Genomic DNA, 23,082 nt, shown 5'->3' with positions numbered 1-23,082 from the left:
TTGCTTGGAAGGCGTAGGCCCCAGAAAGAGAGATTTTCCTGAGTTCTCCTAATAATCATAATTTGAACAGGGAGAAACTGGAAATAGCTTAAATGTCCAATCGAGGGTGTAGTGTGCACCCATTAACTTTTTTTTTAATGGAAAATGCTTATCCTAGAATAAAAGTTAAGGTACAGAATACAGAGTTTCTAGTTCCGGATAAGCTGACTCTATCCTCTTTCCCACTGAATGCAGATATAAAATGGACAGAAAGCATGACTACTCTAAAATGAAATTGCAGCAGGCAGATTAGAAAAGAAGATGAGAATCTGAAGTCATGCTGAACCAGCAGGGAATTTCCCGTTTTCTTTTCCCTCTGATATCTCCCGGCCTGAACTTTGGACAGTGTGAAACTGGAAGTGGAAACGGCCTGGACAGAATGTCCTCCAGAGGAAGGCCTGAGTTATGGCCCAAGAAGCAAGAAAGAGGACCCTAATGCTGAGAGAAAAACAGAAGAAATCACCTGTTATTTTATCGCATTATTTTCTCTCTCTTTCTGGCTCTAGCTTCTAGGCAACCCAGGCACATATCAGTGGTGGCAGCCACCGCTGCGACAGGAGCAAGAGCCCACCCTGCCTAAATGCTGTGGAAGGAAATATTTATTGAGAAAATAAGCCAATTTGGGGTTTGGGGAAGGGAATCATGGTATCAGAATTGGAATAGTGAACATGATACTGGCAAACTGCCCATAAGAGATGTCACGTGGATCTGTCCCAGGTAGCTGTAAATGTCAATAGAACACAGAGGAACGATCTGGGCTAGAAGTATAAGTTTGTGAATCATCTGCATTTAGAAGTCACTTAAAACTAATTACTCCAGATGTTTTCTCCTTATTACAGGGGAACAGCTAATTACTGAGATTTTCTTGCTGCATCCTTTCATATCTGCTCCACTGAAGAAGTAAAAGATAAGACCAATTATTGTAATTCTAAAGATGGAGTCTATCTTAGAATTATACTGAGGAAAGTAAATACAATTTTGTTTGGTCCTAGGCCTGGATCCTACGTCAGTGGTCTTTAGACTCTGCTTGCATGCTCCCTAAAATAATTTGAAACACTTTATATTCCCTCATACATTTTTAAATTTGCACCTAAACTTTTTCATCACATATTTAAATAGTGACAAAAATATGATCTCTGGTGTATTATTAGCATTGATGTGTTTAAAATTAAACTATTATATCATTCAAATACAATCAAGGAAATGTAAATACCATAGAGGTTTGATCCCCCCATCATCCATTTTAAAATATGTGGACAAAATCTTTTTTAATTGGTCAAAATTTCTCATCACTTATTTTTCTCCTTGAACCTATATTTCAATTCCATTTCCCCCCAAAATTTTATCCTAATATGCCACATTTTGATGCTTGAAAATCCTTGATTACTCTAACATAATTGTTTGCAATAAAAATATGCATAAAAATTAAAATATTCTCTGGTTCTAAAATGCTATTATTTTTTTCTTCTGTATTTTAGTTTCCACCAGTTATTAAATAGAAAAAATTGATCAAACAACATAATTGATACATTTAAATTAATGTTAGGTATAGAAAGTTAAAATTTTATTATAAATGTATCTTTTAATGAGATAATGGAGACTCTTTTCAGTTAGTTAATGTATCTATGGGTTAACATTACTTGTTGCCAGAATTATACATATATTTTATTCTTTTTTTAAATGTAAGCTCTGAACAAACATTAATGTAAAAGAGAAGATGGGCCTGAAAAAGCAATTTTATTATAGCATAGCCTGCAATTATTTGAATCTCTTACAGTAAGACAACTAAAATCAAATACTAATGTATCATGAAAAATCATTTTTTAATGAGTCACTGACTAACCACTAAATTAATTCCTCCTTTAATTTTGTAGAGAGTAAGGAATTGAAAACTTTCTGAGTTTCAAAAGTATTCTAATTATTTCCCCCTCTCACTCTCTACACCATTAATTTGTTTTTTTCTATTAGACACATTTTTTCTTTTTTAATTATATTTTATTGATTATGCTATTAACAGTTATCCTAATTTTTCTACTTTGCCCCCCTCCATCCAGCAACCCTCACTCCCTCAGGCAATCTCCACACCATTGCTCATGTCAATGGGTCATGCATATAAGTTCTCTGGCTACTCCATTTCTTTTACTGTACTTTACATCTCCATGGCTATTCTGTAACTATTTGTAAAATGCCAAAGGTTAAAGATAAAGAAAGAATCTTAAAAGCAGCAAGGGAAAAGCAGTTAGTTACTTACAAGGGAGTTCTCAATAGACTGTCAGCTGATTTCTCAAAAGAAACTTTGCAGGCTAGAAGGGATTGGCAAGAAACATTCAAAAGTCATGAAAAGCAGAGACCTACAACCAAGATTGCTCTACCTAGCACAGTTATCATTTAGAATCGAAGGGCAGATAGAGATTCCCAGGCAAGAATAAACTGAAGGAGTTCATCATCACCAAACCATTATTATATGAAATGTTAAAGGGACTTACTTAAGAAAATTAGATCAAAACTATGAACAATAAAATAGCAATTAATATACATATCTGTCAAAAAAATGAATCTAAAAAACAAACTAAGCAAAGAAGAAGAACAGAAAGAGAATAATGTATATGGACAGCTTTTTGATGGTTGCCAGATGGGAGCGGGCTGTGGGGAATGGGTGAAGAGGTGAGGGGATTACAGCATTGATTTGAATTATCTTCTTGCCTGGCACCCCAGAAGTGTGCAACATCTGAGAGGGAGAGATGCCTTTCTTTCATTATGTAGGAGGGGGAGGGGAGGGACTTATGTTAGGAGAGGCGGGAAAAGAGAAAGCACACAGCAAGGGTATTTTCAGATCTGTTTGAAAGAGAATGAAGGGAGTTGAAGCTCCAGAAACTAGATGTATCCAGTAAATCTATCTTTAGGCCCTCTTGTGTCTTAGAAATCTTTGTGCACCCTTAGTTGATTAAAACTAACTAAACTTTCCTTTCTCTCATCCTACCCAATGGGGGATAGGGGGAGAGGAAAGAAAATATAAACCTGAGAGTATTTTTTGAGGGATAAGAAAACGATTTTTGAAAGGCAGTTGGGGGTGAGGAGGAGGGAGTGATAGGTATCCATGGGTTGGGTAGATAAGAGACTACTCTTACCTTCCACCCTCAGAAAGTGGTAGAATCTTGAGATAAGGCCTCTCCCTCCTGAATTACCATCGTGGGGTTCCATTTCATTCATTCCTTCATTCAACAAATATTTTTTAGGCACTTTCTACCTCAGCATTGGTGCCAGGCCCCAGGGATACAAAGTCCTTTACACTCCTTGTCTTTAAGGAACTTACACCAACTGATCAGGATTTAGTTATGTTCTTCACTGAGGTGCTCCATCCCAGCCAGCTACCCTCCCTACTTCCCACCAAATACTTCTCCCCATCCTGGGATTTCTCTTCACATCCCTGTTCTCTATTTTACCAACAGCAAAAGCTATGTTCATCTCATTTCCTCCAGATATTATTCCATGCTTTCTAATACAGAGTGGGGCATGCCATAGTGGGTGCTGCCAATGGATTAAAGTGGGTTACAGGGATGCCCAAGTTAGCTCCTCAATAATTTGTGGGGAGAACTGCGACCCTAACATTAGGATGCCACAGTTCAGATACCCCTAGGTAACAGGAAGCACCTTTCAGTGTGCTGTACAAATATTATTGTATTTTCATGCATGCCCTGGTGTCAAACATGTTGGGAAACACTGTAAACTAATTTATCAAAGTATGAACCAAGAGGTCTGAGCAGAAGTCCAAATGTGCTGCCTGGAATCTACCTCTGTCTTGCAGGCATCTTTGGCTTAGCATATACAGTGTTGATGATTTAAACATAATTTATTTGCAATATTTAAAAATTTTACATAAAAATCTAGTTATCTGACTTCTCATGGAAAATTGATATAGAGCTGTAGCCTTATACTGCAACGGTCAACTGGCAGTGAATAATAGCTGCATCCTTGAGACAAGCATGCCCTTTCTCCTTTATCTGCCTTCTTCTTTCATCTACATTACTGGCTTGCCCTCCCAATTTCCATCATCACTTGAGTTTCTCTCTGGTGCACTCATGTTACCCTCACACTTATCAGGTGCACACATATGCACACATGCAGCCCCTGCTATCTCAGTAACAAGACCCTCAAAAGCAAAACTTAGAAATGCAACTTAATTACCTTTATTCTAAAAACAATACATATGTATTATAGAATTTAGTATATTAAAAAAAAGAAAAATGTATTAAATCACCAGTGATCTTGCTACTGTGTTAATACCTCAAAATGTATTTTTCTGATTTTTTCTATTGTTATAATCAAGGCCACCCTGACACATATGTAGTTCTGAGTGGGTTTATACTTTTTGTGTATTTCAAAGCAATTATTATTTCCCTTTGTGTTTAAAACTATGAGATTTGGCAATCATGATTTCCTCTAAATAAAAAACATCTACTTCCAGCTTTATTGTTCAATCCAATGTTACATACATAGAACCTTATACAATATGTTCATTTGTGTAGGATTCATAAGCATTAACCTTGTATAACATTTTAAACTTATTTGAGGTTGATTTTAGGTTCTCAGAGGGCATGCCAACTGCATGGAGCTTACATAATAAAATAGATCACTTGGTTCTGGTAGAGAGCAGTATGCTATCACTTTTGCTTTTAGTATCTCAGAGGTCTATAATAGTTCATTTCAGATAATTTTCAGTTGCGGCCTGTAATTTACAGGTGTGGCCTATAGTTGTACCCTGTCATTTGTTCATGTGTGTATTACGAAAACACTTGAAATATAGCTGGTTAGATAACGAGAGTAAGGACCAAACACCCCTTCTCTCTACCCCTCTAACACCCAGGGATTATATCAGCCCCTAAACTTCAAGAAGGAAAGGGAAGTCCAAATTAACTGGGACCAAGTTTCTGTCACCTCTCATTCTAGCCTTTCTACTGGGGTTTATATAAAAATCAAGTTCACAGAATGACAGGCATATAGAAAAATAAGTGTAGGGTAAATAGAGGCAGTCTGGCTTCCTCACCCAGAGGAGGTGTCTGGGTAACTAAGGAAAGCAGTTTCTCACAACCTTGAATGGGCCTGATGAAGTAGTGTTCTCATAGTCTTGAGACTGGGTCCGATAAACAGTTCCCATAATATGAAGCAGGCTTGCATGCACAGAATCACGCTATGTTACCTAACAGTGTGGCCTTTTGCTGGCTTTGTTTGTTCTAGTACTTAAGGAGGGAGGGGCTTCTCACTGTGTGCATAGACACAGACATGCAGCATGTGTCATGCATGGCTCACCCACACCTGAATAAAAGCATGTCAAGCCTCCCCATGGCTCCATGCATTTTCTTCCACTTACCTGAGTCTCAGGTGGACCTTCCAGGTCTTGACTGACTGCAACACAATAAGGAAATATTTCCTGGATGCCCACATTTAGGGAGATTCACCCTTGTTTTGCTTGTTGTTTCTATGAAAGTAGATGGTTTTGGAACTTACATTTTTCACAGAATTACATATAAGTAAACATAAAAGTAAAATTCTAATAACTTTACACAAGTGTATGAAGAGGTGTAAACAGTTTCTGTTTTAACTGAAATTGAAAATGTTACAGAGATTTAAGAAGCAAGTGACAACTATGGCTTGAGAGAAGGGAAATTATGAATTTATGAAATTATGGGGCAGGGGGAATGTTGCCTCTTCTTTCCAAGTAAAATAAAAGAGTATCAAGAAAGGTGGTGGTTGTTTTAATGTGGTTCTTTTTAGTCAAGTAGAAAATCATGTTTACTGTGACTTTTTTGTACTCTTTTGGACCTTTCAGTTGTAGGTTGTAGCAGCTCCAATAGCATTAAAAACAATTTGAACCCAAACTTTCATAATTAATCCCATTCTAAAGTTTCTCCATGTTGAACTTTTCTTTCCTGGATTATTTATGCATTGGTTATTTAACATATGTTTACAGAATACCCACTTTGTGCCAGGCATCATGCTAAATGCTGAAAGCAAAGGGTGAATGAGACAGAGTTCTTTTCCTCCAGGAGATCTCAGCATAGAGAAACACGAGCAAGTGCAATCATGAGGTACAATTTCAGGTAGAGTGAAATACGCAGTGAGACGTGCTTGGGGACAAACTGGTGTAACACCAAACTGAAAGAATGATTAAAGATGAAGAAAGGACATGGTGGCTGAGTCTTAAAGTAAGAGCACCCGAGAAGAGGTGAGAAAAGCCATTCCAGGGAAGAGGAGTAGAATGTGCAGAGAAGTGTGCTGAGAATGCAATGTGAATTCAGAGAACTAAACTTTAGTTCATGACCAAAAACTTGAGTTGCAGAGAAGAAGAGAGTGCTGGCAGATATGCCAAAACACAAGGGCAATGTCAGACCATAAGGAATATTGTATGTCATGCTAGAAATTTTGAATTTTATTCTCAAGACAATGGGAATGCTTTGAAGGCTTTTAAACAGAAGAGGGCCATGATGAGATTTGTGTTTTAAAAGGTCAAGTTGCTGACAGAGAATCAATGCTGGAGACAGAGCCAGCAGCTGGGAACTGGTAGAGTCAGCCAGGTAAGAAATGATAATAGTGTCAGCCTAGGTAGTGACAGTGAAGACAGAGAAAAGAGGATGCAGCTGGAGATATTTAAGAAATAGAGTCAGTGAGATCTGATGACTCCCTGGATGTGAGAAAGGAAGGACTTCCTGATCATGATCATTATAAATGCTTGTGAAAATGTTTAATTAGTACAAACTTTAGATTAAAACAAATAATACTCATTCTTATTTTTGAGCCCTAAAATTTTACATTGAAATCTTTTCACTCTCTTAAGGGAAAAAGATGCGAATGGTCTTGTCTATCTCATCAGTACATCTTTTTCCGAGTCATAAAACCACCATTTGCTGAGAAGGTGACAAAAAAATAGGGATGTGGTTCTTTAGAATTGCAGCAATTTCACATTTCTGTCACCACAATCTACTACACCTGTTTATACACCCACCTTCTGTCATTATTAATAGTCCTTCACTTTCTCAATTTTCCATTCAAACCTAACTTTTAAAAAGATAGGCTGACCACCAAAGTAGATGAGTCACTTTTAAAGTCATTCTTATGGTTAGTGGAGTTTCAGTTCTCAAATTGTTTTAAATAATGAGAGTTATCCTAAATGTCCAAAAATGTAGTTAATATATCAGAAGAATGCAAGGGAATTTTAATGCAATATGAATTTAAATTTAGGACTCAAGTCAAGTACTACAATAGGTGTGATTTGAAGGAAAGTGTACTCACTAATGTCAACTTGCAAAATTTGAATCAAATAGGAAAGGCATTGCCCAATAGACTTTATAGATACAAGCTGTAAAGCATAATACTGCAGTACTTAAAGATTTTACAAGCTTTTTGAATAAACTCATTATCTTGTGAAACATTAGCATGCTTTTAATTTGAACCATTTTTTTTCCTCTGTATACCTTTTAATTTAATGTTAAATCAATAAAATATTTAGAACTCTATTACCAGTTGCACTTATTGGTAGAATTATGAAATTATGGGGAATAGAGTTTGGGAAATTCCTGACTTCATTAATATAATTCCTTAAGTGACTCAGAATGTCCAAGACAGAAGTTTGGGCCTTTGTCTACATACTAGATGAATTCTTGAAACTTGAATTTACAGAAGAAACCATGGAGGTTATCTTGCTCAAATCTCTAATATTACTGAAGTAATCTCTAATATTATAGAACTGAAGAGCAGAGAATTATGCGATATAACCAACAAGAGAAGAATGGTTGGTAATAGCCCTAGAATCTAGACTAGAGCTCTTCCCAAGCATCCCTGCCTGGCTTTTCCATGGTCTTATCAGCAACTTAGTTGAACCAGAAAAGTTCCAACTAGAGAAGGAACTCATTTTCATAAGGTTAACAACCAGCCTCTAAATTACACTATGTTTTATATAAATTCTGATTTTCATATCTCTATTTGGTATTTTTAAAGGAAAATACACTCAAATAATTACAGTTGTTAAATGTGAACTAGAAGGGGTTGGAGGTTGTGTATACACATAGCCTGAATTAATCAAAAGAGTGAATTTTTTTTTAATTTAGAAGAACTTTTCTTTGGAGTAAACACAGCAGTGATACCAAGCTGACCACGCCTCGCTTAGTGACTAGAGATTGTGCTTTAATAGGTGGATATGGGTGACAGATAATCAGCGTATATCACATGTTCCACCTCACTCTCCATCAACAGGGTCTAAAGCAAAGCCAGCTTCTCGCTAATTTGTGATTTTCAGAAGTTTTAATTATCATGTTAGTATAATTGTGAAACATCTCCAGCAAACAAAAAGTGGAGTCCTGACATGAAACTGCACCAGAAGCCCTCAATGGAGCCCAAAACTGGAACATTCTCTGTCTCTAGTTCCTGTCTCCTCATGTCACCCATCATGAACTGTAAAAAGAAATAAGGAGATAGTCATGCTAAGGATATAACATATAAGAGCCCTTGGATTTATTGTGAATCTTGATCTTCATATGCAATATTTATTGTAGTTAATTGACTCCTGTCCATTAAATTCTTTTTTTTAAATTTGTTTTGAAAGTGCTTACAATTGAGGAACACTTAGCTGCTCAGGGGTATTTCTTTTCATATGGCCTGGGTGGGGCCCTGTGCCAAAGGAAGTTCAAAGCAATAAAACAATTACTGAAGCCCTTGCTGCTGAGCCATTATTACTCAAGAATCAGGCTATTCATTAAAGAATTTACTTTCTGAATCCTAGTCATGTACTGACAACTCTTTCCATAAAATGATGGCTACTCATAGTCAATAGGGAAGGGAACTGACATTTGAGCACCTGCAATGTGTTTTACATGTTTCCACATTCTCACAACAGTCCTGTAAGAAATGTATTACCTCATTTTACAAATAAAGGAACAAATTCTGAGAAATGAAAAAAGTTGCTCAAGGTCACACGGCCAGAAGACTGGTCTGTCTAATCACAAAGTTCAAGTCCATTTCACCATGCTTTGCTCTTTCCCCAATTTAAGAAGAGGTGGAGGATCCCAAAATCTCCATTCGCAGTAAAAAAAAATATTGTAAAATTCAATTGTCCTTTGGATATGAAGAGAGTTGACCTTGCTCTGACGCCAGATTATGTCTTTGTACATTTTTTTCTGCAAAATATGATGGCTATCCTTCACTTCAAAGAGCCCAGAAAGTATCTCTATGATTAACTAACTCTAGGGTTGGTGTTTAAGAAATGCAATTTGATGATGACTGTGGGAACACTTGCTTCACAGCCATCAAACCAGACCTAATCCCAGTTCCACGGCATTGAGATTGTCAGATGCCAAAAGAAGTGATGACAGGGGGCCAAGGCAGATGTTATGATAAATTAACAAGGAGGCTGCAGACCAAAGAAGAGTCATAAAGTGTTTGAAGCATACGCTGAAGTATTATTTCAAGTTACCTAACATTGCTGACTGGAAGAGCTGTAGAGACAAGACAGCTGGAGTTCAGCAGGATCTGGTGTTGCCATCAGTAGATTCACTGCACTCTAGCTGAGCATTTGGGCTGGCTTTCCCATTAAATGGGGTCATGTAACAATGGAACATTAGGTCATGGCCAGTTTACCAGAACTAGTCAAATGTGTTCTACATTTAGAAAAAGAGGAAGAATTTCTGGGCCCTTGACCCCATAAAAGACTGTAGGACAACCTAAGGTCAATCAGAATGAAAATGTCTTGGTTTTACTTACGCTACATAGACATGGAAATTGTCTCTGGCACTATATAAGCTACATTTTTATATTATTCATCTTGGAAAAGTAGCAGTAGTATTTTCATCATATTACAAAGGTGAATTTTAAAGACCTGCTTAACTGTGATGACTCACACACATTAGGGTACATTTTATCAGTGCAAATTTTCTCCTAAATATGCTGATCACAAAATGCAAGGGTGTATTGAAAGGGCCAAAGAATAAATATGTTAATATATAAATATGTAAAAACAAAAAGTTTTTTTTAACCCAAACCTAAAAGACATGCAAACAGCATTTTAAAATGTGGAAAAAAGTTCACCATTACACTGATAACCAAAATAAAACTGCAATGAGTTTACTTTTTTGCCTCTAATATTTAAAAAATTACAATATTCAATGCAATAAAGAGTTCAGTGAGATGGCCTTTCCATACCAATGATAAAAAATATAAATTGCTCTGAGCTCTCTGTAATTTACCACTATATTTTAAAAGCCTCAAAATATTCATAACGCTATGAAAGCACAGTGGCATCAGAAACTCTGAGGGTGGAACCAAGCAATCCATTTTAACAAGCTGCCCAAGGGATTCTGATGCACATTTACGTTTGGGAACCACTGCCCCAGGGACTCTTACCTACTCCAATGGCTTAATGGCCATCTCTAAGCAGATGAGTCCTAAATCTACATCTGTAAACAATATGTCTTTTCTGAATTCCAGACCCACGCAACCAACTACCCAGTTAGCATTCCCCTTTTGATATTTCACAGATACTTCAAAATAAACATGTTTAACATTAGCTTCAGATATTTCTCCCAAAACTATTCTCTACCTCCAGTGATCCCGATCTCTATAAATGGTATTATCATTTCAACTCAAGCCAGAAATGTGTCACCTTTGACTCCCCTACCCTCTTCCACCTCATCCCTACATCCAATCAAGCACTATTTCCTAAAAATGTAAGATATTGCTACAGACTAAATTGTGTTCCCTAAAATTCGTATGTTGAAGCACTAACCCCCATTGTGCTGTATCTGGAGATAGGGGCTTTAGGAGGCAATTAAAGTTAAATGAGATTATAAATTTGTGGCCTTAAACCCATAGGACTGGGACCTTTTAAGAAGAGGAAGAGAAAGAGAGAAAGATGTCTCTCTGCCTTGTGACATGGCCATCTGCAAGCCAGGAAGAGAGCTCTCACCAGAAACCCACCCTAGTGGACCTTGATCTGCGACTTCCAGCTTCTACCAACTGTGAGAAAATAAATTTCTGCTTTTTAAGCCATCCAAGCTTTATTACATAATTTATTATGGCAGCGCAAGCAGACTAAGACAGATATCTATAAACTGTCCATTTTGTTTTATCTCCACTGGTACCATCCATGTACAGACTACCATTATCTCTTGCCCAGACTAATGCAATATCTTTCTAGCAGTTTTCCTTCTAGATCAGTCTCACCTCTTTCAAATCATTCTTTATGCCCAGCTAGAGGGATATCATTAAGTCAGTTTTCCATTTAAAATCCTTCAGTAGCTTTCTACTATCTTTTAAATAAGGCCCAAATATCTAACATATATATGTCAGAGTGATATAAGAAATGTTAACTGATGGACTCCAACCCCACCTCAATATACACTGATCCCTCCCTCCTTCTCTAGACACTTGCTGCTCTCAGTGTGTTCACTGCCTCATCAGCACCCTCCTGGTCAGCCCGCTCTTCACTGTCACTTTCTGGCCGTGCTGGAAAATATCTGGCTGCTCTCTATTGCTCCGTGGGGATCATCTTTACCTGCGAGACTGTGCACAGGTGCTTCTCCCAGGCCCCCAATGCAAGCCCTGTAATATACTCTCCCTCAGCAAGTTTATAGCCCAGATTTTAATTCCCAGCCTGTCACTTTTTTGGTTTAGACTAAGCCCAAAATTTGAAGTTTCTGTCATTGGTTTTCTTTGCGACATCCTCTCCACCTCTTGGGGGAATACCTCTTGGTTTATAGGTCAAATGGTGGAGGGTTGAAGGTTAATATAGTACTGGCTCCCCAGGTGGGAGCGTGCAAGAGGCAACCAATCAACGCATCTCTTGCACGTTGATGTTTCTCTCCCTCTCCTTCTCCCTCCCTTCCATTCTAAGAACTAAATTTTAAAACTTAAAAAAAAAAAAAAAGTTCAGTCTCTCCAGCTTCACTGAGTAAAAGCCAGGATGATTTTAGTTTCTCAGATAAACCATGCCCTCTCCCACATTGGGTCTTTGCACATCGTGGCTCATCTTCCTGGAACACTTTTCTTTGCCCTTCCTTTTGCCTATTCACCTTTCATGTCTCAATTTAAACATCATCTCCTTAGGAAAAACATCTTTGACCACTTTTATACAAGTTAGGTCACCTTTTATACATTCTCAGCATACTTAGAATTTCTTTCAACTAGTAATTTATGCACCTATAATTACTTACAATTATTTGTGTAGTGTCTATCTTCCCTGCTAAATTCCAGGTGTCTGTTTTCTCTAATATAATCTCAGTATCTAGAACATACTAAGTGTTCAATGAATATTTATGACTGACCCACTGAAAAAAGTTAAGTGATTATAGGACAGATTTCAGGATTAGTGTTTTGGTACCTTATCTGTTTATTTACAGTATACCAAGATTGCAAAACATGTTAAAAATTGTTCCATTTGCAGCCACTTTTTTGAATAAATCAGAATTTTATCAATATAAATTTGGAAAGAAATTTTTTTGCCCACAACCATTGTCCATATACCTTAGTTTTACATTTTTATCTCCATAAAAATTGCTGCCTTGTTCTCATGAACCTAAGCAACAACTTTGGAATAAATAAATGGTATACATTTGAACTAAATCTAGTACCGTTATACTTCTGAAATATTATTTCTGCATAAAACTTTCACTTGAAAGAAGAGCTTAAAACCTCTCTAAAACAATGGCTTTAAATCTTGGAGAAGAAACAGATCTTTTACAATAAGTTGAAATGAGTCTAGAGTTCTCATTTATGCAAAGACTTGTAAGACAGCTACAGTACAGCATTATTTTACCCTGCCTAGTTTGTGGCCAACTGAAACATGTATGATAATATTTGTAGGTTTAGGTTTTATTCTCTTCTGTTATGTTTATCCTACATAATTTTCCTGCCACAATTATCTATCACTGGGCTGGAGAAAAGGGAAGTAAGGATCAAGGCAGAGGGGAAGGAGAAATCTAAGGGAAAGAGCTGAGCCTTAGGCATCTCCTAGGCAACCAATAATACTGATTATCCTACCATGAGTCTTCTCACTTTTCTTCTTATACAAAGTGTGTTTGACTCCATGTCATATTGGGAATGATACCAATAGATGTATGTCATCTTCAGGATAATCATGGTTGTACCACATTAAAGAAATAACTTAGTTACAGCAATGCTTCTCTGAAGTCCACTCAACAGAGAATCCATCCCACTAACCAACCTCTGGGGCTGAGTCATCAATCCATTACAAGCTGCCAACAATATAACATCTTTTGGATGTCAAACCCAACATATCTCAAATGGAACTTACTATTTCCTCCACAAGCTGGTTTACCTTATTAAGTTCCCTGTTTGAACCAGCGCTACAGTCATAATCCTAGGCATCCAAATTTACAACCTAGGGGCTACCTTTAACTTTTCTCTTTTCTGCATTCTCCACAGTGCAGGTAAAAAGGAAGGAGCAAGGACTTACTCTTTGTCCCAACCCCTGACATCAGAGAGTTGTCAAGGTGTAGTACAAGATTAACGGGTCAGAATGCCCTGCTGCATTTGTTAAAAAATGAGACTTGCAGCCACACCAAAGACCTACTGAATCAGGATTGGGGTGGAGAATCTGCATTTTAAATTAGCTCTCTAGGGAACTCTTAAGCCAACTAAACAGAATACTCTAAAGGAAATGATTCAGTTGTAGAAAAGACAAACTGTGGAGGAGAAGCTAGGCAAGTAAGGCACCCTGTTTATAGGACTCGAGAAGAAGTAATGGAGTCCAATGCAAGTGGGTGGAACATGGAGGCACAAAAACAGATTAAACAGTATATAAGGTTTCAATACTCTGAAGCCACCATTTAGATATATTCAGGAACAATCTTCCCTGATATCGGGCAGGAGAGACCTCAGTTCACCAAAGAGAGAACCAACCAGAACAAGTCATGCCAGAGACTAGATTCAGAGTTGTACTATTTGAGTTATCATTGGCCTATAGGATAACAGCTGTTTGACAACAAAGTGACCTAGGAACAGCACAGGAGTCTGAGAGGAGGCTGGAAGGAATGATGGGCTTCATCTGTGTCAGGAAGGGTTTGGTTGCCAGTAACAGAGGTGGGGGGAAGGCAGAGACAAATGTATTTAAAAAGTAAATAAATTAATTAAAAAAAGAAAAAGAAAGAAAGAGAAAAAAAAAAGAACTAGACTTAAAGACAGTTATATAAGTCACAAAATTACAAACTTGTTTACAAATACAAATTAATCACAGGCATTTGAATATTAAGATTATAGTATGAAACTTAATGATATATGCTAGGAAAAAACAAGCAAGGAAAATATAACCAGCAACATTGAAAGAAAAAAGAAAACAACAGAATCAAGAGGGAAGGGGGTCAAGGAAAGGGAGGGAAGGGTCAAGTCAAGGAACATGTTTAAAGGACCCATGGACAAAGCCAAAGTGGGGAAGGATTGAGGGAAGGTGGTGGGGGAGGGGGCAGGGGAAAGTGGTGGTGGGAAAATGGAGAAAAATGTACTTGAACAATAAAAAAAAAGCATAGATGAAAAAAAAAAAAGCCATTCTAACTAATTTAAACTCAAAGGGATTTACTATAATGAATTAGGTACTTAAAAAATTGTTAGAAAATCTGGGGAAACAGGTTCCAGGCTGAGCTTCCAGGAATGATTGCCAGATGTGCCAATAAAGGTAGCTCTTGCCTATGCCATGGTCAGAAAACTGGGGAATAATCAGAAAGCTTGGGAATGAGGAAATAACAGCTCCAGCTGTTGGCTCCAGACACATTGCCTCAGTCCAGATCTGTGCCATCAAAATGGATGTCCCTGGCACCCACAGAAGTAGGCTCCAGACCGTGGGGCCCCTGCTACTTTGCCATAGAAGAACCAGAGCCTCCATATCTCTGCTTGCTAGTGGAAACAGCAGAAGTGCCACCTCCGTCTCACTTCTGTCTTCAAAACATGCCATTCGTATGTCTGCTTTGGCAGAGAGACTGGGCCACATGTGGAACCTCAGGAATTCTGGGAAATGGAGCTTTGCCTCCCTATCCTCTAGCATATTACAAGGGGAGGGAAGTGGAGTAATGTGAACTACAGGTGATATCGCTCTTTCGGCATCATATTCAGCTGTTAGCTTCTCTACTAGGCTGGAAGCTATCAGATGTCAGAGATCCGATTGATGTTAATTAACTGTTTCAGGAGTCCCGGTATGTAGCAAAGTGATGAATAGTACAGGAAGGAAGGAAAGAGGAAGGGAGGGAAAGAATGGAAGGGAAAGGAGAGGGAGAAGATCAAGCTAGGCTTGGGAAATTGTTATGCCAGTATTTAAAACTTTATAGAAAACAAAGCAGGGACTGACACTAACAATTCTCATTTCTTAGTAGCTTTTGCTTTCTGCCTGTTTTTCTTTATTTCCATGACTGTGAACACAATTTATTTCAAATTCCTTATATCTGGAGGAAATCAATTATCTCCTAACTAGAGCGCTGCCAATTTTCCCCCGTTCTTCCCCATTATAGTCCCTTCCACACACTGATTTCTGACTGGGGTTCTTGAAATAGTGGCCTTCAAACTTTTTACTTGCAAATACTTTCAGAAGAATTTTGTAAAGCTTTGTATTCTCTTGCACATTATTAAGCTGATATCTAAAACTTTTCATCCCAAGTTAAAATAGTTACAAAGAATGAAAATTCCAGTGTATTGTAAATATTGTTATTAAAAAGTATTACAGCACTTTCAAAAATAAAGCACATAGAATCCAAATATCATGTCATCTATTTTTAAAATTACATGAACAAGCTATTTTTAATAATCAGAGATTTTGTATCTTTCCTTTTTTCTTCTTGAACTCATATTTCTATTCTGCTTTTACTAAATTATTTCATCCTCCTATGACATATTTATATCCTTGAAAGTCTTTGTCAATATTAATTATGACAACAAAAGGCATATATATTGACATTTCATTTTTAAATTTTTGGTGACCATAATGCTCTGTTTAAAAATTATTCTGTATTGTTATTATTTCAATTACTATTAGCATACTGTTGATAAAAGCAACATGAATATACATTTTGATAAGCAATTATTAAACAGAAAATTGAATTTTTGTTTTAATGTCTCTCTTAATGAACTAGATGGGAACTGACTTATTTCGCTAAAACTAGATCAAGTATGTAATATTTGCTAAAATTAGGTCAAGTATCAATTTAGTATAATTACTTACCATTTATGGCTAAATCGAGACAGTGTTTAACCTCATTTTATTCCCCTACCTTTTATGTTTTATTATTAATATAAATGTTAAGCAAAACTTGTTCATGTAAATAAGTAGGTGGGAATAGGACTTTTGTTACAGCGCTGCCCTCAGTTCTTCTTTTTTAAATTTTTTATTGTATTTTTTCCATTTCCATTTATCCTTCCCTTTTGTCCCCCTCCCACAGCAGTTGCCACATTGTTGCCTATGTCCATGAGTCCTTTCTCCTATTTGCTTGATCTCTTTGCATTCTGTCAGCATCATATGCCAAAAATTAAAGAGAAACGTAGCACCGAAACCTGCTTTTAGTGCTCTATCAGTTGAGAACTTAATAGTACATCTTTGAAAGCAAAATAGAAAACCATCTAATTGCAAATGGAATTGTTACTCATTCATTAATGTGACTCCTTTCTCAGCACCCATACCAATATACCTATGCTATGTTTCTAATTATCCCTGTCGGTTACAGAGGTTTTTCTACCACAAGGTAATACAGTACAGAAAGATTAGGGTAAGAGGGGGTCTTTCTTCTTTAAAATATGACATAAAGGGGAAGAGGTGCAGAGGTGCATGAAAGAAGAGGTGGAAATTTTGAATCCTCAAGAAGATCAGTTTTTTATTATTTTTCAGCTTCATCAATGTATCATTGAAAAATAAAATTATAAAATATTTAGACTGTATAATGTGATAATTTGATATAAGTATACATTGTAAAAGGATTTGTCCCATCAAGTTAATGAATACATTCTTCACCTCACATACTTACTTTTATGGTGGGGGAGGATAGCGAGAACATTTAAGTTCTACTCTCTTAGCAAATTTCAATTATACAATATAGCATTATCAATTATAGTCACCATATTATACATTAGATCCTCAGACCTTATTCATCCTATAATGTAGAGTTTGTATCCTTTTATCAACCTCTCCCTATTTGCCTCATCTCCTAGCCAATGAAACCACTTTTCTACTCTGTTTCTATGAGTTTGACTTTTTTTTTAAGATTCTACATATAAGTGATACCATGCAGTATTTGCCTTTTTCTGGTTGGCTTATTTCACCTAGCATAATGCCCTGCAGGTTCACCCATGTTGTTACAAATGGCAAGATTTCCTTCTTTTTTAAGGCTGAATAATATTCCATTTTGTGTGTGTGCACGTGTGTATGTAGGTATCACATTTTCTTGATCCATTCACCTAATGATGGACATTTAGGTTATTTCCACATTTTGGCTATTGTGAATAATGCTGCAATAAACTTGAGAATGCAGATATCTCTTTAATATAGTAGTTTTGTTTCCTTGAGCTATATACTTGGTAGTGGGATTGCTGGATCATGTGGTAGTTCCATTTTTCACTTTTTGAGGAACCATCATACAAAACAGCTGAACCAATTTACATTCCAACCAGTAGTGTACAAGAGTTCCTTTTTCTCTGTATCTTTATGAATACCTACCTCTTGTTTTTCAGGGGACAGTCATTCTAACAGGTGTGAGGTAATATTTCACTGTGGTTTTGACTTACATTTCTGTGCTGATTAGTGTTGTTGAGCACCTTTTCATGTAGCTGTTGTCCATCTCTGTGTCCTGGAAAAAATGTCTGTTCAGATCCTTTGCCTGTTTTTAAATTGGGTTAGTTCCTTTTCTTGCTATTGAGCTGTATGAGTTCCCTGCATATTTTGCATAACCTTTTACTGGATATGTGGTTAGCAAATATTTTCCCCCCATTCCATAGGTTGCCTTTTTCATTTTGTTGATGGTTTCCTTTGCTGTGCAGAAGCATTTTAGTTTGGTGTAGTCCCATTGTTTATTTTTTCTTTTGTTGCCTTTGTTTCTGGTGTCAAATTCAAAAAATCACTGCTAAGACCAATATCAGAGAGCGTACCACCATCCACATTTTCTTCTAGGAGTTTTACAGTTTCAGGTCTTACATTCAAGTCTTTAATCCACACTGAGTTGTTTTTGTGTATGGTATAAAATAAGGAATCCAGTTTCCTTTTGTATGTGGCTGCCTAGTTTTCCCAACACCATTTACTGACAATATTATCTTTGTTTGCTATGATCTTGTGGGTCTCTTGGAAGCGGGGCCCACTGACTTTCAGATCTCGGTATTTTGGGGGTCAGTCAAGTGGGAGTCCTAAAAGTTGAGACACTAAATATACAGCCCAAAACCCTTCACTCCTCAGGGAAAAGGTTCCCTCTCTATTGTATGGTGCTGTGCTAGAGGTGAGGTTTATGGATAGAGCATGTCTCAGTCTTTCTTACTGGTTTGATGTGGGTGTTTTCCTGATGTGGAGTTGCTTGGGTAGTTTCTGGATCTATTTCAGAGGAAATTGCTCCACGTGTAGCTGAACTATCAGTGCATCAAAGGGAGAACAGGAACTCAGAAGGAGCTTCCACTTTTGCCCTTTGGTCCTCTCTCTATACATTATTTTTTCTGAATAGTTTTAAGGAGTGCAAAGAGAAATTGAATATCCAGAACCTTGGTTCCTTAAAACTCTTCTTTGACCTTCACAGCTCTTGTAATGTCTTCCAATATCATCGTATATGTATTGGTAAAGTTTGAAGACTGTTAACCTAAAACCCCACAACTTACCTAAGCAGTATCTCCTCATGGACATAAAATACAATTTTTTAAAGCTTGCTTTTATTTATTTATTTACTTAGAGAGATGGGAAGGGAGAGAGAAAGAGAGAGAGAAACATCAATGTGTAAGAGACACATTAATTGTTGCCTCTCAAAAGCCCCCAACTGTGGACCTGGACTGCAACCCAGGCAGTTACCCTGAGTAGGAATTGAACTGGCAGCCTTTCTGTTTGCAGGCCAGCATTCAGTCCACTAAGCCACACCATCCAGGGCAAAATACTCATACATTTTTAAAAATTTTAAAAGAATGACAAACCATTTAAAACTATATTTTATTTTATTTTTTAAATTTTATTTTTCAATGACAGTTTACGTTCAATATTATTTTGTATTAGCTGTATAGCATAGTAGACAATCATATACTTTACAAAGTGTTCTCCCTGATATTTCCAGTACTCACCTGGCACCATACAGTTATTATAATATTACTGACTATAGTCCCTATACTTTACATCCATGTGACTATTTTGTAATGACCAATTTATACTTTCTAATCCCTTCACCTCTTTCATCCAGTTCTCCAACCTCCCTCCCCTTTGGCAACCATCAGTGTGTTTATATATCTATGAGTTTATTTCAAGTTTGTTTGTTGGTTTATGTTGTTCTTTACATTTTACATGTAAGTGAAATCAAATGATATTTGTCTTTCTCTGACTGACTTATTTCACTTAGCATAATGCTTTCTAGGTCCACCAACACTGTTGCAAGTAGTAAGATTTCATTTTTTTATTAGCTGAGTAATATTCCATTGTATATATGTACCACTGTTTTTTTATCCATACATCTACTGATGGGAACTTGGGTTGCTTCCATATCTTGGCTATTGTAAATAAAGCTACAAAGAATATAGAGGTACATATATTCTTTTGTGTTCGAGTTTTTGGTTTCTTTGGGTATCCAGCAGTGGAATTGCTGGGTCATAACACAGTTTCATTTTTAATTTTTTGAGGAACTTCCATATGTTTTCCATGGTGGCTGCACCAATTTGCACAAGTGTTCTTTCTCCCCATGTTCACCAACACTTGCTGTTTGTTGATTTATTATTGATGATAGCCATTCTTACAGGTGTGAGGTGATGTCTCATTGTGGTTTTAATTGTATTCATCTGACACTTAGTGACAGTGAGCATCTTTTCATGTGTCTATTGGCCATTTGTATGTCCTCTGCCCGTTTTTAAATAGGGTTGTTTGTTATTTTTGTGTTGAATTGTATGAGTTATTTATAAATTTTGGATATTAACCCCTTATAGGATGTATCATTGGCAAATATTTTCTCCTACTCAGGTTTCCTTTTCATTTTGTTGATGGTTTCCTTTGTTGTGCAAAAACTTTTTAGTTTGATATAGTCCACTTGTTTAGTTTTCCTTGTTTCCCTTGCCCAAGGATTATATATCAGAAAAAATATTGCTACAAGAAATGTTAGAGATTTTACTGTCTATGTGTTCTAGGAGTTTTATGGTTAAATCTGTATTTTAAAAGCGCTTACTATTTAAGTGAATTAACAACTGGAACAACCGGCAAATGTATGTGTAATGTCACCATTTCTAGAACTGATGGATATTTTTGCACTTAATATTTCTAAAATGCCACCAAAAATGTAGAGTTTCCTTCTGCAAAAGCTGTCATTTAATCAACATGCATTTTACAACTTGAGAAAATGTACTTCTAAAGAAGGGCACAGGCAGGAGAAAAGTAATGGATTTCTATTCTTGGTCCTGCCTTTCCATAGCCAAATGAAAACTTCCTTCTAAACTTGGGTGCCAGTTGTTAATGTGCACTGGAGCACGGTTCCCAGGCCTTACCTCTAGAGATTCTGATAAGAATGTCTGTGGTTGGGGGCTGCACTCCAGGCAACAGAAACAGCCCTTCGGCTACACTTTGGGAAATACTCACCTAAAGGGAAAGTATATTGGAGAATGTAGATATTAAAATTTGTAGAGGTGACTTATAAGATGAAAAAGTTAAGAATTAAAGGTGTGTTAATTAAGTTGGATTTGGAGCAAGAAGAACCACTACAAAATGCATATATTATGAGTTCAGAATTAATTAAACAAGAAGAGCACAATCTTGCCTATGGTAATTCTTCATCTTGAACAGCTCTCTGAGGTCCAAATGTGAGCTCAGACTGGGGAGCTTGCCCTGTGCTCTGAAGTCTATGTGCTCACACAGAAAACAAGAGGACCCATTGAGTTACCTTACCATTCCTGTAACAAAATATTTTACATGCTGAAGAGGGGCTAGAAATGTCCCATCCTATAAGCTATTCTACAGGCTAACCAATTTGAATTAAAGAAAGACCTGATTTTAACAAGATCTTTATTGTCCAAAAATATCTAGAGTTCTTTTTAAAAACTTTTGAAGTATGTGGACGAGGGCACTGTAAAGAAGACAAATCAATAAACTTGATACATTATAACAGGAGGAAATACCTCTACAATTACACTAGATAATATTTATTCATTAGTATACATTGTGCAGTGTGTTGTAAAATAAAAGACAATGACAAGCTAAAATAGGAAGTGGTGCACTCTTTGGGGTAAAAGGTAGAATTGTTGATTTGCATGTTTAATTGCCTACTTAGTTAAAAGATTATTTGTTTACATATAAATATAAAATTCTTTACAGCAAAAGGTATTAGAGGTCCTTATAAAGAACTCAGATTCTCTCAATCTATGGAGGGGCTAATGAACTGATAAGTGTTTTATGTGCCTTTATATTTATGAAAACGATTATTCCTTTCTCACATACAAGGACAAAATGACATGTGACTATAATGTAAAGTGACTTTTCATTATTGAAAGTTTTAAACACACAAAAATAGACTAGTATAATGAATCTCATATGTCTATCCACTAATATTATTTCATCTACTCCCTGCACTGCCCTTTTCTCCCACGGATTATTTTAAAGCAAATATCACACTATTTCACCTTATTATTTCAGTATATAGCTCAAAAATGACTCTTAAAAATAAGTACAATATCATTATCACACCAAAAAATTAACAATATGTGACTATTTTACAATATACTAGAATTTGCACATCCAAAGGAATGTTCTTTTCAAAGAATCATCTTTATAGTCTATATGTGATACTAGCATTTCTCAAAACATTTTGGATACTTCTCAAGGTTATTTTCAGAATTTGCTATATATTCCTTAATTATCCTAAATGATGATAAAGCTTCACTCTTTCAAGGTGGACTTGACTTGAAAACAGCCAAAAAGTCGTTGGGAAAATAAACCCCAATAAACAGGGGAAGTAATCAGTTCGGGCGTGACTGGTTTTGTTAAAGAAAATAATATGAGGCACAAGGTGTGTCCCTTTCATGAAAAGAGTATGATGATCATAAAGTAGCTGAGAAATTACCAACTCAATGACCAGAGGTGCTGGGGGAGAAAAAGAGCTCTGTTGCACCGGGAGCTGAAGCCGGAATGAAACTAAGAGGAGAGCCCTGGCTGGTGTGGCTCAGTGAATTGAGCTCTGGCCTGCAAAACGAGGGATTGTGGTTTGAATCCCAGTCAGGGCACATGCCTGGGTTGTGGACCAGGTCCCCACTGTGGGGCATGTGAGAGGCAACCACACATTGATGTTTCTCTTCCTCTCTTCCACCCTTCCCCTCTCTCTATAAATAAATAAATAAATAAATAAATAAATAAATAAATATCTTTAAAAAAAAGGAAGAAAGAAAGAAACTAAGAGGAGAATGTGAGAAATAGCTGAGAGAGCCAGCCAACTGGTGAAAGAAACTTATGCTTAATGCTTGTACCCTAAATGCCAGTGATTCCAGGCTGCTTCCAGAATTTATCTTGCATTTCAGGCCTCCCTGCTTTTGCAAACAATGTTCCCTGTAACTGGAATGTCTACTCTCACTGAGTATACCCCTTGGGCAAATCTCTAGTCATCCTTTAAGGCCTTGATCAAATATTACCACATTCCTTGACTCTCTTTGACACAATCAGTTATTTCATTTTAGATCTCTTTTAACACTTCTGTGATTACTTTATAATTACTCAGATATGTATGTATTTCCCCAATTAGATGGGCACATAGTGACTTACATATAGTAGGCATTCAGTACTTATATTTTTTAGTATATACAGTTAATAATGCAGTTAATAACCTATATATTTTTACATGGCTAGACCCTGATATGTCCTCA

This window comes from Pteronotus mesoamericanus, unplaced genomic scaffold, assembly GCF_021234165.1.
Source record: "Pteronotus mesoamericanus isolate MK-2021 breed Mesoamerican mustached bat unplaced genomic scaffold, CSHL_Meso_final scaffold_85, whole genome shotgun sequence".
Lineage (NCBI taxonomy): Eukaryota > Metazoa > Chordata > Mammalia > Chiroptera > Mormoopidae > Pteronotus > Pteronotus mesoamericanus.
Note: the sequence above shows the minus strand (reverse complement) of the source record.